Source organism: Callorhinus ursinus, unplaced genomic scaffold (genome assembly GCF_003265705.2).
Source record: "Callorhinus ursinus isolate GAN/ISIS: 27379988/994484 unplaced genomic scaffold, GSC_fseal_2.0 scaffold5, whole genome shotgun sequence".
NCBI lineage: Eukaryota > Metazoa > Chordata > Mammalia > Carnivora > Otariidae > Callorhinus > Callorhinus ursinus.
This window is the reverse complement of record NW_027397067.1, coordinates 57,430,414-57,443,545: the sequence shown is the minus strand read 5'-3', so window position 1 is coordinate 57,443,545 and position 13,132 is coordinate 57,430,414. Positions and strand designations below refer to the sequence as shown.

At 35.6% G+C, this 13,132-nt stretch overlaps 1 protein-coding gene and 1 long non-coding RNA gene across 7 annotated transcripts in view; one reads left to right on the top strand and one right to left on the bottom strand.

Annotated features, from left to right (window-relative positions):
- The window catches only part of CSMD3 (CUB and Sushi multiple domains 3), a 1,170,304-nt gene that overhangs the window by 359,483 nt on the left and 797,689 nt on the right, over window positions 1-13,132 (top strand). The window lies entirely within an intron of this gene.
- Window positions 3,619-13,132, bottom strand: part of LOC141372839 (uncharacterized) — a 61,693-nt gene continuing 52,179 nt past the window's right edge. For both annotated transcript variants that reach the window (XR_012378301.1, XR_012378302.1), the window contains one exon: window positions 3,619-3,655. This is a non-coding gene — a long non-coding RNA (uncharacterized lncRNA). The remainder of the gene's footprint in view (window positions 3,656-13,132) is intronic.

Sequence of the window (13,132 nt, the reverse complement as noted above, 5' to 3'; positions counted from 1 at the left end):
TATATTTAAATACTTTTTTATTGCCAAAGAAAGTAGCCTGGTAAAATCTAAGCAAGCCCAAACTACTGTGTTTGGTATATATTTAACTAATACCTAATTAACTTATATCCAAAAACTCTAGATCACCAACAATATGAACTAATTACATAATTGTATATTTTCCACTAATTTATTATGTAGAATATACCAGGAAATCACATAACTTAAAAATACTCATTCTAGGGGTGCTTAATTGAAAATATCAAGTGGTATTGCTTTAAACAATATCCAAAAGGCGCCTGTGTGGCCATTCGGTTGTGCGTCCAACTCTTGATTTCAGCCCAGGTGTGATCTCAGGGTTGTGGGATCCAGCCCTCTGTGGGGCTCTGCACTCTATGGGGAGTCTGCTTGGGATTCTCTCTCTCCCTCTGCCCTTCCCCCACTCCCCTGCTCATGCTCTCTCTCTCTAAAATAAATGGACAAATCTTTAAAAAAAAATATATCCAAGCTAAATTTGTGGTGGCTCCACACTGTGGTACATAATTTTGTCTGTATAATGCAATAGATCCAGAATATTTTCTAGTAGATGTTTTCAGTGATGTGCTGCTGAACTCCCTCTTCCAAAAGAAAGGGGGAAAAAAAGTCCTAAATGTGACATATTTCAATTCCATGGCAAACCAAGCTACTAATATGCTGTCATTGAACATGAGTTATGAAGACGTGCAGAATTAGTTCTTACAAGCCGGTACCAGGAGGCTCCAACTCAAGACTGGATGGTTTATCTTGTTCGTCTATTAATTACCTTATACTCATTTCCTTAATGGGTCAGTTTTATCCCATTGTATTATTTTTTTAAAGATTTTATTTATTTGTCAGAGAGACGGCACAAGCAGGGGGGAGTGGCAGGCAGAGGGGGAAGCAGGCTGCCAGCTGAGCAGGGAGCCTGATGAGAGACTCCACCCCAGGACCCTGGGAACATGACCTGAGCTGAAAGCAGATGCTAAACTGACTGAGCCACCCAGGCATCCTTCCCACTGTATTACTGATAAAAGTGTCAGATGCCTTGAGAGAGTGAGGTGGAACTTAAAAATCAATTTTAAAGAAGCATGTCGTTTTAAAGAATTCCATGTTTGCTGTAACTTGTTTATTAGTCATATTTCTTCATGAGTAGCTTGCTCTGGAAACATGTTAAATAGACAAAACATTCAACAGAGTAGAAAAGGAACACAAAGCTAAATTTATATGTATTTTTTAGCAAAATGGACAAAATGGGGACTTATTGATTGATAATAATTGTATTCATAAATTATTTTTAATTTAATCCACCAATTCATGGACTACTTAAGGTTAACTAATTACCTAAGCTAGTTAATAATGTTTGAGAATAAGGACAAAGCAAATGATATAATGTAAAACTATTGAAATTATTTTACAATATACTGATTGTAATAGGCCTCTGTCATTGTAGCTATAAGGAATAATACGGTTTAAGCAATGAATTTTAAACAACTCTCTTAATATATTATAAAATGTAACAGTACTTAACAGCCTAGTAATAGATCATTTTCAATTCATAATTATTATAATATTACATTTACTGATATTCACTTTGCTGTAAAAAATCTATAAATAGAAATTACATGTAAAGGAAGTAGGATGTCTTCACCTGAACAAACTCAGTGGAAAAATGATTGGTTTGTAGGCAATTGTTTCCAACAAATAGGCGAAAATGCTGTGACATGGATCAGTAGTTTGCAGACTGATTTATTGAGAACAGGAGGTGGCTAACAACTAAACTTACAAGATGGTATCCCTGAACAGTGTGCTTGTTTTCTAGGTCAGGGTTTTAATTTTCAAAGGAAACCAAGTGTATAGGTAGTAAGTCTGACATGGATTGAGATGCGGTTTCATCAACAAATTAAATATAAATCTGATAATTCAGTAAACAAATTATATATTAAACATTGAGAATGCTGTTTTTAATATAAAATATAATTTATTTTATTTTAATTTTTTGGTAATATCTATTTTAAATCAGTATAGTTTCCAAACGAATATCCATGCAGTGAGGAAATGCTTGAATAAATAACTTTTGCCTCACAGCAATGCCTTACTATTGGTTGGTTAGGAAATATGGTAGAAGAAGGCAGAAATGTCCTACTGTTACAGTGCAAATTTAAAGACTATCAGGAAATTTGATTTCTATCTCATTTTATCACTATAGGGTGTGTAGTTTTGTTTTCTTTTGCCTTTTATTTTTCTAGTCAGATTCCTTACAAGCTAAAATAAAGGAAAACTTCAAATGACTGAAATATTTGAATTCCTTCTGAAAAAGGAAAAAATGGTAATGTAAACAGTCAAAATTATTATTGAAATTAGTTCTTATAAGTTGGACTTTAAGAAAATGACAATAAGAAATCACTAAACCCATAATAAGTTATAACGCTTTTCATACATACATACATATAAGCCACACCAACAAGCAGAAAATACTTTTGTGTAGTTTCAGAAGAATTCAGTGATGGTGTAAATATAGCCTTGTAAAACAAATTCCCAGGCCGTAGGTTAGGGAATTAGTTTGAATAAGTATATATGTAAGTTGATCAAATATCAATGAATAAACAATGAAAGTTGATTGTATGAAAATCATTTGAGTGATTTGGGAAAACTTGATAAGGATAAATCACTAAAAATTCCTATAAATTAGGTATGGATAAGACATCTTTGGGCGCCTGGGTGGCTCAGTTGGTTAAGCGACTGCCTTCGGCTCAGGTCATGATCCTGGAGTCTGGGGATCGAGTCCCACATCGGGCTCCCTGCTGAGCAGGGAGTCTGCTTCTCCCTCTGACCCTCTTCCCTCTCATGCTCTCTATCTCTCATTCTCTCTCTCTCAAATAAATAAATAAAATCTTTAAAAAAAAAAGAGACATCTTTAAATATGGGAAGACAACAATAGAAAATAATTAAAAGTAGTAGAAATAATAATAGAAAAATAGAAGAATTTAAAAACTGAGATTAATAGGTTTCTTTAATTCTTATTCAACTTTAAAGAAATTGGAATTGTAAGAAATTAGGCATCATGAATATAAAAGACATAAGGAATTAATTGCAAAGGCACTTCTTAGACATCCAAAGAAAAATTATTGGGTTTATATCAGTATATTGGTGAATGAATATGTATCTACATATCTTAAGATAAAGCATTTACATAATTTATTTATCCTTTTACAGAATGTTTGATACCCTGCTTTAAATTTTTAATTAACTTATTTATGGGTCCCAATACTATTGAATAAAAAGTGTCTCTACTGTAGAACATGAACATAACTTTAGCTGTATAAATTCCAAATCTGTAGCAATCAGATATCACAAATATAGATAGAACTAAACCAGCTGTTAAAATCAAAACTTGACAAAAGTCCATTTGAAATATGTGCAGGTAATTACATCTATTTTTCCCTATCAATTCCAAAATACAGGAAAATATCAATGTTGTTGTTGTTGTTGTTGTTGTTTTTCTATCAGCTGCCTATTTTCTTTCCTCTTCTAATGCAGTATCTAGGTCATGCTCCTAGAACCTCACTTAGGACTTAACTTTCCAACTCACAAATTTTCTCTGCATTATGATTCAAATAAATACCTTGGATGACTTTACTGTCCATGTGGATGATGATTCCTGCAACACAAGAAAACAGTTGGTTTGACACTAAACCTCATTCTCTACATAAAGCAGATGCAGAGACTTTTGAAGTAGCTACAGTTTTTCACAGAAAGTCTACCTTCAAAAACACAGTGATGATTCCAAACAACACTAGAGAACGGGGAAATATGGGATCATAAAGAACAAAGGAGAAACAGCCATGGAGATGCAAAGGGATAACAGAGCTGTGGCCTCATTAAAGAGAAGAAAAGGGGGTGTGTTTCACGGAGCTAACTGCAGTTTCTGCAGTCTTCCTTAGCAATTTTTTTGGAAGATAAATATAACTGAATGACATTTTTTTAAATAATATGTAGTACTTCCTATGAAATACATGAATATCGTATTTTAAAGGCAAAGATAAACAGAAGGGAAAAGTACTACTATTTTTGTTTCCATAGTTAATTGTATTTTGTCACCAATTAGGTAAGATCAGGTTTATGGTATTCTGTTCCAAGAACTTGCAGCTCTCAGAGTCCCACATAAACCTTGGCATAAAAACAAAGCCCCGCAGGCCTCAGAACCTACTGTTAGGTTAATTGCCCTTAATTAACTTGTGTAACTTATTAAAAGAAGAAAAAAGTGTTGCACTTGACTATCTTCTTCTGAGTCTCTAGCCGCTTCCTAGAATTGTCTTCTGCTTTCACCTGGAATTCAAACAAAATTTCTGGGAGCTTCTTTTCCAACCCGAATATTTCCAGTGAAAACTCCAAAAAAGCAAAGATGGCAGCCCATGTCTAAATCCCTGTCTTCCTTTCTTTTTTATTCCCAGACTTTCTTAAGAATACCTGATGTTTACAAAGTGATTCATGGTTTTAAAACTCAAGTTAGTTAAGAAGTGATAAACTACATCTTCCACACAGCTGTAACCTCAGAATCTCTTTAGCATTTTAGCAAATAGCTATTTTAGAATTTATCAAGAGACAAGTACAATACAAAGCAAAAAACACAATTTTAGGCAGTAGTTTCCTTTTAGGTGAATCAGGAGTTAGTGAAAATAATAGCATGGAAAATTGTATCTGATTTATAAGGTGGCATTTCTTGTCCTGCATCAAAGGCAGTATGTACAATATAGGAGGGGAAATGTTAGGCTGGGGACTATGGAAGTAGCACGCAGTATCGAAGGGCCGCTAGCTGTTACCGGGCACTGTGATTGGATAGGCCCAAATGACGGCCAATTTAGAGACAATCTTTCCTTCTTTTTCCATTGGCCGGGTGCTAGATTTGTGTCTCAAAACACAAGTCTAATAGGCTTTTGTTTCATGCAGCGATGGGAATGTAAGTTTTGGGTCATATAGTCTAATACAAAATAAAATCATCCAAATTGCTTTGAGCTGCCTAGAGAGATGAACCTCTCTCTATATATATATATTTACTGTCAATTTCTTTTTTTCTTTATTTTTTATTGTTATGTTAATCACTATACATTATATCATTAGTTTTTGATGTAGTGTTCCATGATTCATTGTCTGTGTATAACACCCAGTGCTCCACGCAGAATGTGCCCTCTTTAGTACTCATCACCAGGCTAACCCATCCCCCCACGCCCCTCCCCTCTAGAACCCTCAGTTTGTTTTTCAGAGTCCATCGTCTCTCATGGTTTGTCTCCCCCTCCAATTTCCCCCCCTTCATTCTTCCCCTCCTGCTATTTTCTTTTTTTTTTTTTAACATATATTGCATTATTTGTTACAGAGGTACAGATCTGTGATTCAACAGACTTGCACAATTCATAGTGCTCACCGTAGCAAATACCCTTCCCAATGTCTATCACCCAGCCACCCCATCCCTCCCACACCCCCACCACTCCAGCAACCCTCAGTTTGTTTCCCGAGATTAAGAATTCCTCATATCAGTGAGGTCATATGATACTTGTCTTTCTCTGATTGACTTATTTCACTCAGCATAACACCCTCCAGTTCCATTCACATCGTTGCAAATGGCAAGCTCTCATTCCTTTTGATGGCTGCATAATATTCCATTGTGTATATATACTGCTTCTTCTTTATCCATTCATCTGTTGATGAACATCTTGGCTCTTTCCAGTTTGGCTTTTGTGGACATTGCTGCTATAAACATTGGGGTGCACGTACCCCTTCGGATCCCTACATTTGTATCTTTGGGGTAAATACCCAGGAGTGCAATTGCTGGATCCTATGGTAGCTCTATTTTCAACTGTTTGAGGAACCTCCATACTGTTTGCCAGAGTGGTTGCACCAGCTTGCATTTCCACCAACAGTGTAGGAGGGTTCCCCTTTCTCCACATCCCCAGCAACATCTGTCCTTTCCTGGCTTGTTAATTTTAGCCATTCTGACGGGTGTGAGGTGATATCTCATTGAGGTTTTGGTTTGGATTTCCCTGATGCCAAGTGATGTTGAGCACTTTTTCATGTGTCTGTTGGCCATTTGGATGTCTTTTTTGGAAAAATGTCTGTTCATGTCTTCTGCCCATTTCTTGATTGGATTATTTGTTCTTTGGGTGTTGAATTTGATAAGTTCTTTATAGGTTTTGGATACTAGCCCTTTATCTGATATGTCATTTGCAAATATTTTCTCCCATTCTGTTGGTTGTCTTTTGGTTTTGTTGACTGTTTCTTTTGCTGTGCAAAGGGTTTTCATCTTGACGAAATCCCAATAGTTCATTTTTGCCCTTGCTTCCCTTGCCTTTGGCGATGTTTCTAGGAAGAAGTTGCTGCGGCTGAGGTTGAAGAGGTTGCTGCCTGTGTTCTCCTTTAGGGTTTTGATGGACTCCTGTCTCACATATAGGTCTTTCAACCATTCTGAGTCTATTTTTGTGTGTGGTGTAAGGAAATGGTCCAGTTTAATTCTTCTGCATAAACTGTTTAGATTTTTAACTATTACGAATGCCTTTGGAGAGTCATGGTAGAATTTGTGGTGTGTATTTTAAAACATAATGTTGCCTTGTAATTTCTTGAATAAATTTGCTAACTTCTAGATGGTATAGAACTACTCCCTTTTGCTGTACTTTAATGTGATTTGTTAGTCGTTAATCCAAAATACTTACTAATCATTTATTGAAGTCTATATTATCTCCAGTATGTTTTATTTGTGCTTTATTTGATCATGCAATTTTTTTTAGTAGGTGGCATTGGATTTTTATTTTTAATTTTTTAAGAAAGATTTATTTGTGGGTGCCTGGGTGGCTCAGTCGTTAAGTGTCTGCCTTTGGCTCAGGTCATGGTCTCAGGGTCCTGGGATCAAGTCCCACATTGGGCTCCCTGCTCTGCGGGAGGCCTGCTTCTCCCTCTCCCACTCCCCCTGCTTGTGTTCCTGCTCTCACTGTCTCTGTCAAATAAATAAATAAAATCTTAAAAAAAAAAAAAAGAAAGATTTATTTGAGGAGGGAGCACATGTGGGAGGAGAGGTGCAGAGGAAGAGGGAGAGAGAGAATCTTAAGCAGACTCCCTGTTGAGCATGGAGCCTGATGTGGGGCTCCATCTCAAGACCCCAAGATCATGCTCTGAGACAAAATCAAAATTCGGACACTTAACCAACTAAGCCACCCAGGTGCCCCAGTGTCATTGAGTTTTTAAATGAAAAATCAACCATAAGGCAAAAGTATAGTTTTGGCTCTTTCAGCATTTTGAAATAAGTAAAACCATAAGATGATGTTGGGTTATAGGTATCACTAGGGAATCTTCTTTAGATTTATGAAAGAGTTTTAATTAAAGTAGAAACAGTACCTAAGGGAACATTTGACTATAAAATTGAAATAAACATATTTCCATGTTAATTTTTTTATCTACTTAGCATCTTTAAGTATATCATGCTACTTATGCATGTTTTTCACATAGGGATTGTAATGAAAACAGATGAGTTGACATATTCCAGATCACATATCAGTGTTAGACAAACTGAACTTAACTCAAGGACTTTACTTCTAGCATTCCTCTGTGCTGTCCTGGATTAGAGGTTGATTTTTTTCCCTTGTTGGTTGGAAAGGAAAACAAAACAAAACAAAGCTGTCATAGATTGATGAAAATGTTCATACTTTATACAAAATGTTTTACAAACATTTGAATTTTATGTAAAGTATAACTATTTCACTAAACTTTTAGCTGGAAGTATTTAAAGCTCAGGCCATATTCTAATGGAACCCATAATAGTCAATGTTCCAAACTGGCTAATATTCAGAGGAAAATAGTTTACTGGTTAAAAGCAACAATAAAACCAAAGAAAATTAGATAATGGTTTTCTAGTTTTCTTGGTAAAAAGTAATGAAATGTATTTAAAAGAAGGTTGTGTACCCAATAATATGAATTTTCTATGGAATTTCAATGTTTTAATTAAAACATTTCCATATCAATAAAAATGTTCCCTTTATCAAGAACAATTAGTTCCATTTAAATAAATCCCTTTCAGAGCATTAAAACAATCTGCTTACTAGGTAAAAATGGTTGATATTTTTCCTTAGTGATTCCATAATAGGAACAACAAAATGTTAGAGGAGACTCTATTTAGTTTTTTATTTAAGATGTGTTAAGTGTGTATTAATATCTAGTTCATTACTTCAGCCATCAAGTAAGATGAGCATTGTTTTATTATTAAAAATTTGTTTTCCATATTCTATGTATACAATTTTGGAACACAGAATTATTTTTTCCATTGCACCTAAAAGTAGTTGCTTCTAAGCCAATAACTATATAAGAAAGAGGATAGAATCAAAGAAAGAAAAAACTTTCCAGGGCACTTGGGTGGCTCAGATGGTTAAGCATCTGCCTTTGGCTCAGGTCATGATCTCTGGGTCCTGGGTTGGAGCCCCACATTGGGCTCCCAAATCAGCGGGGAGTTTGCTTCTCCCTCTCCCTCTGCCTCTCTCTCCTCTTTATGCTCTCTCTCTCAAATGAATATCTTAAAAAATAATAATAATAAAATCTTAAAAAAAAAACTTTCCAATTTAGTTGTGAAATTCTGGAGTTGTCATATGGAAATGTTTTCTTTTATTTCTATTACTATTACTTATAACTGAAAATTCTCTTAATACTATAATGAAATTATTCATTGATTACTTCATTGTGTTTTCTATTTTGTAATTTGAGTGATAATGCATGATAATCAAACGGACAAAATTATTTTATAAATAGTAATGAGTTCTAAATCCACGTTCTGTTAACTTTTCCACTAAAGGGCCTCACATTGGTGTCTCAGAATGCTCAGATGGAGACACTTTCTTTTTTTCTGACTGAAGTAGAAGAGCTAAATTTTCTCTTTTAAACAGAAATTGATGTTAAAATTTCTGTTTAATCTAATTTTAAGAAGTTTGTTTAAATTGGACTCTATATTATTCTGCAGTTCTAAGATAGATTGGTGCCCAAGATAGGCAAGGTTTCTGCTTGCATGGAGCTGATATTCTAAGGACAGAGTTTCTGAAATTACTAATAAAAGAAATAGTTTCAAAAACTGAAAAAAGAAATGTGAATATTAAAATAGCATCATGTGCCAGAGTGGGGAGAACCTATTTTGGATCAGATAATGCAGTGTAGTCATATGAGAAATAAACCTTGGCTGATTAATGAAAGATGAGGTTAGCTAACCAGAGGATCATCTAGAGGAGTGGCTTTCTGAGATTAGCAAATGTTAAGTGTCAAGGCCTTGCTGTTGCAGTTTCCCATGTTTAAGGAGAAAGATATGTCAATGTGGTTAAAGTTTAGTGATGGCAAATTTACTTCATGTGAGATGAGGGAGGAGAATAGATGGAGACCAGAATTTCCACGCTTTGTAAGGCATGGGCGAGGAGTCCAAATTAATTTCAAATTTAATGAGAAGCTAAGCATGGTAGTGACATGTAGTTTGGAAAAAGAATGGTCTGGGTACTGAGTAAAGAACAATTTGTAGGAGTATTCAGTAGAAGTAGAAGAGGGTATTCAAGGGTCTAGGGGAGACCATGGGGACCTAGCTAGTATAATTAGAGCAAAAATGAAGAAAAAAAATCAAGATGTATTTTAGAAGCAGAAGATTTACAACTGGATTGGGCTTCTGGGGGGAGTGAGGACAATAGAGAATTCAATCGGGATTTAAGTGACTCTTAAATGTTTGAGCAACTTGGTGAGTGATGGTGCCATTTGATGCGATGTATTGAAGAATAGAGGAATAACATACTTGTAGAAGGGATGCTAAAGTTCTAATTTAGATATATTGAGTTTGAGATGCTTATTTGACCTCAAGTGGAGATGTCGAGAAGATAACTTGGATACCTTGGGTAGCATTGGAAAACAGGCAGTACTTAGGCATGGACAATAAGAAACCTGTTTTAGTCTTTGCTTTGGTGTACTGCTATGTGGTGTCCAGCATGCTGCCTGAGTTTCTCCTGTCGTGGAGGATTTTCCTCCTGACAATGGCATTCAGTAGTTTTTGATGTCTGCCCATGGATTCATACTATGTGGGTGTGCTACATTGACAACTTCTGCTGTTTGGGTGTTCTTAGTGTAGGCAGTGTGCGCTCCCAACACCCTTTCCTCTGCTCTGTATTTAAGAAATGGCAGATCATCAGGTGAGGCATCCTCCCTGATACTCCATAAGAGGTATGAATCTTGTAACATTCAGAGATATTTTCCCTCTTAATGGCCCAAGAAAGCCCTCCTGGGACAATACTCCATCATATTTCTTCAGATTCTCAGGTATCTCATTAGTCCCTTTTGGTGTTTCCTTTCCCTCTCTTTATAGCCTCTCCACCCAACTATCACCCTTCTTTCCGTCAGCTTCCCGAAAGGCCTCATCTGTGTTGCCAGGTTTTGCCTGGTGTTTATAAACCTCCTGTTCCGACTGCAGGAGCAATTCTTTCAGGGCCCCCACCTCTGGAAATAACAAGGACAAATGCCTTCCCTGTCCCATAGGGAGGTGAGAGTAGAGGGACAACAACTTAATAAACTGTGCTTCCTCCAAGAAGGATACGTATCCCGTTTATAGCCTTTTTATATAGGTAATTACAAATGCCACCTATTGTATCAAGTCTTGCTCTGCACTTGCAACTTTAAAGATAAATATTATGTTCTTCTCATTTTTTAATCTGTTTTTGTAGTAACTAGGACATAGAGAAATGATTTTAACATATAGTTCACATCAGAATTTTACACAAGTCTGAAGTTCAAGGGAAAAATTAGGATCGCAGTTATAGACTTGGGACACAACAGAATATGGATGATTTTTAAAGCCTGAGGACTTGATGAGATCACTGGGGTTACTCAGTAAAGAAGGTGGCCCATGACTAAGTCTCAGGGCCCTGGTCCCAAGTATTTTACAATGGGAGAAGGAGCCAGCAAATTGCATTACAAATTACAGACTAATGGAGCAGGTGGAAACCTAGAGAATGTGGAATGATAGGATCCCATGAAGTGCTTGTCAAAAGAGACATGATAAATTGTATGTCACGAGAGGATGCTCCTAAGGAGTGGATAATATAAGGATAAGAAAGGAATTTGGCAAGCTCAGAGTTCAGTTTATTGACTTCTTTTTGCAAGGAACTGTTAGGACATGATAGGATTTGTGAATGAAACTTATTATGACAGATAAATAAAGTGAAATATAAAATATACTATGTGGTTATAAGTTTATGAAGGAAAGTAAAGCAGGGAAAGCTGGTAGACAATGCAGGGAAGAGATAAAATTTTAAACATAGTGGTCAGGGTAGCCCTTACACGGAAAAGGTGCGGTAGGGAAAATGAGGGAGAGAGCGATGCAGATATTTCAGAGAAAGTGTTCCAGGGTAAAGGACTATGAAGTGCTAGAGTCTTGGCCACCTTTAGAGCCATTTAAGTAAAGTAGATTGCATGGAAACCTCTAGGGAAAGAGTTAAAAAGGAAAGGTTAGATGGGGAAATGAAGACAGTGTGTGCAGAGAGTTCTTTCTAGAAGTGTCACTTTGAGGGACAGCAAAGAAATGGGGCCCTTGCTGGAAGAAAACACACCGTGATAACTGTAGGATCTCTTAATAACAATATAAGTAATTTAATTTAAATAAAATAATTTTGTAATAGCAAAAATCCTCATTATATAATGGTACTTCCAGTAAGATTCCTGAAATATTTTTGGTTAATCTGTTCTAAGAAGATTCAGGTAAACGTCCCCAAAACCTTTTTTTTTTTTTCTGTAATCATGACAGTGCAGAAATATTTACATTTTCAAAGTCATAATATCCAAGCCCTATTGATAGGAGATGATGACTTGTGAGGTAAATTTTGACACATTATCCAAGATCAGAAACAGATCTCCAAATTCATTATGTGATAAGTAGAGATAAGTGTAAAGTCCTTTTACACAATCTCCTCTTTTTCACAATTTGTTATTGACATATCATCTTGTCACATTTGCTCTTTCCCTTGATGGGAAAAAATGATGGCTTTTTCTTGAAGGTTAGGTGTTGACATTTAATGCAATTCAGCATGCATATACTGAGCACCTGTTATATGCTTGTGCTATAAGCACCGTGAAGAATTTCAAATGAAGACCTGACCTTCAGGAAGTTATAATATAGTTCAATAGTCAAAGTGGTTGGTAGTGAGTTCTCACAAATGGAGCATTTTTGTTGATCTTAATGTATGAGGCCTTAAAATTCTTCAAATATATATTTGCATTGTATGCCATACACATAATAGATAGCCAATAAACAAATTTAGTTCACTTCTTTAACATGAAAACACAATATAATTTCTCTATAGAAAAACTTTATTTTGACATAATGTAGAAATTTGACTTGTTTATATGCTTTGACAGAGACCCTAGGTGTTGCTGTAGAAGAAATCAAGTTTATTTACAAAATTGCTTCATTAGAAATTAGGGATAGAATGGGCAATAGTTTGTTTATCCAGAGTATATACTTTTCTCACTGGAAGCCACAGGTGGAATAAAATGACCCTTAGAATAGCCTTCCAGGCTGATGTAACCAACATTACCAACAACATATTTTTCAATATAAGGTAGAAGTACAGTATTCACTTAAAAAAGCATCAGCTTCAAAGAAATTACATTTTGAGTACATTGTGGCACAATTATTAGAATATTTTTCACTTCTAATGTTGAATCTTGACTAAATTGTTGAATTGGAAGATAACAATCAGAAAATAATCTCAGTTTATGACTCCTTCTTTCTCTTTTCCTTTTTCCCACTGAATAGCACATCACTGCTGCTAGATGTGGAAGCTTCACTCTTTTGCAGAATTCTAAATTGCTAAAAAAGTGAGAATATATAATTGTATTGCAAATTCTATAGTTGAAAGAATAGTTAATACAGATCTCTACATAAAGTATTTTGATGTCTATAAGATGTTTGGTTTGGTTCACATTCCTAACGGTATATCTAAAGTGACTTCATATTTATTTAAACTGAACTGCCCCTTCGACAACAACATTTCAAGAGCGTCATTACTAGGCACAAGTCATGAATCTAAGAATACCCTTTCAAATTTGAAAGCTTAAATATATAGTATAGATATGTACGACCACA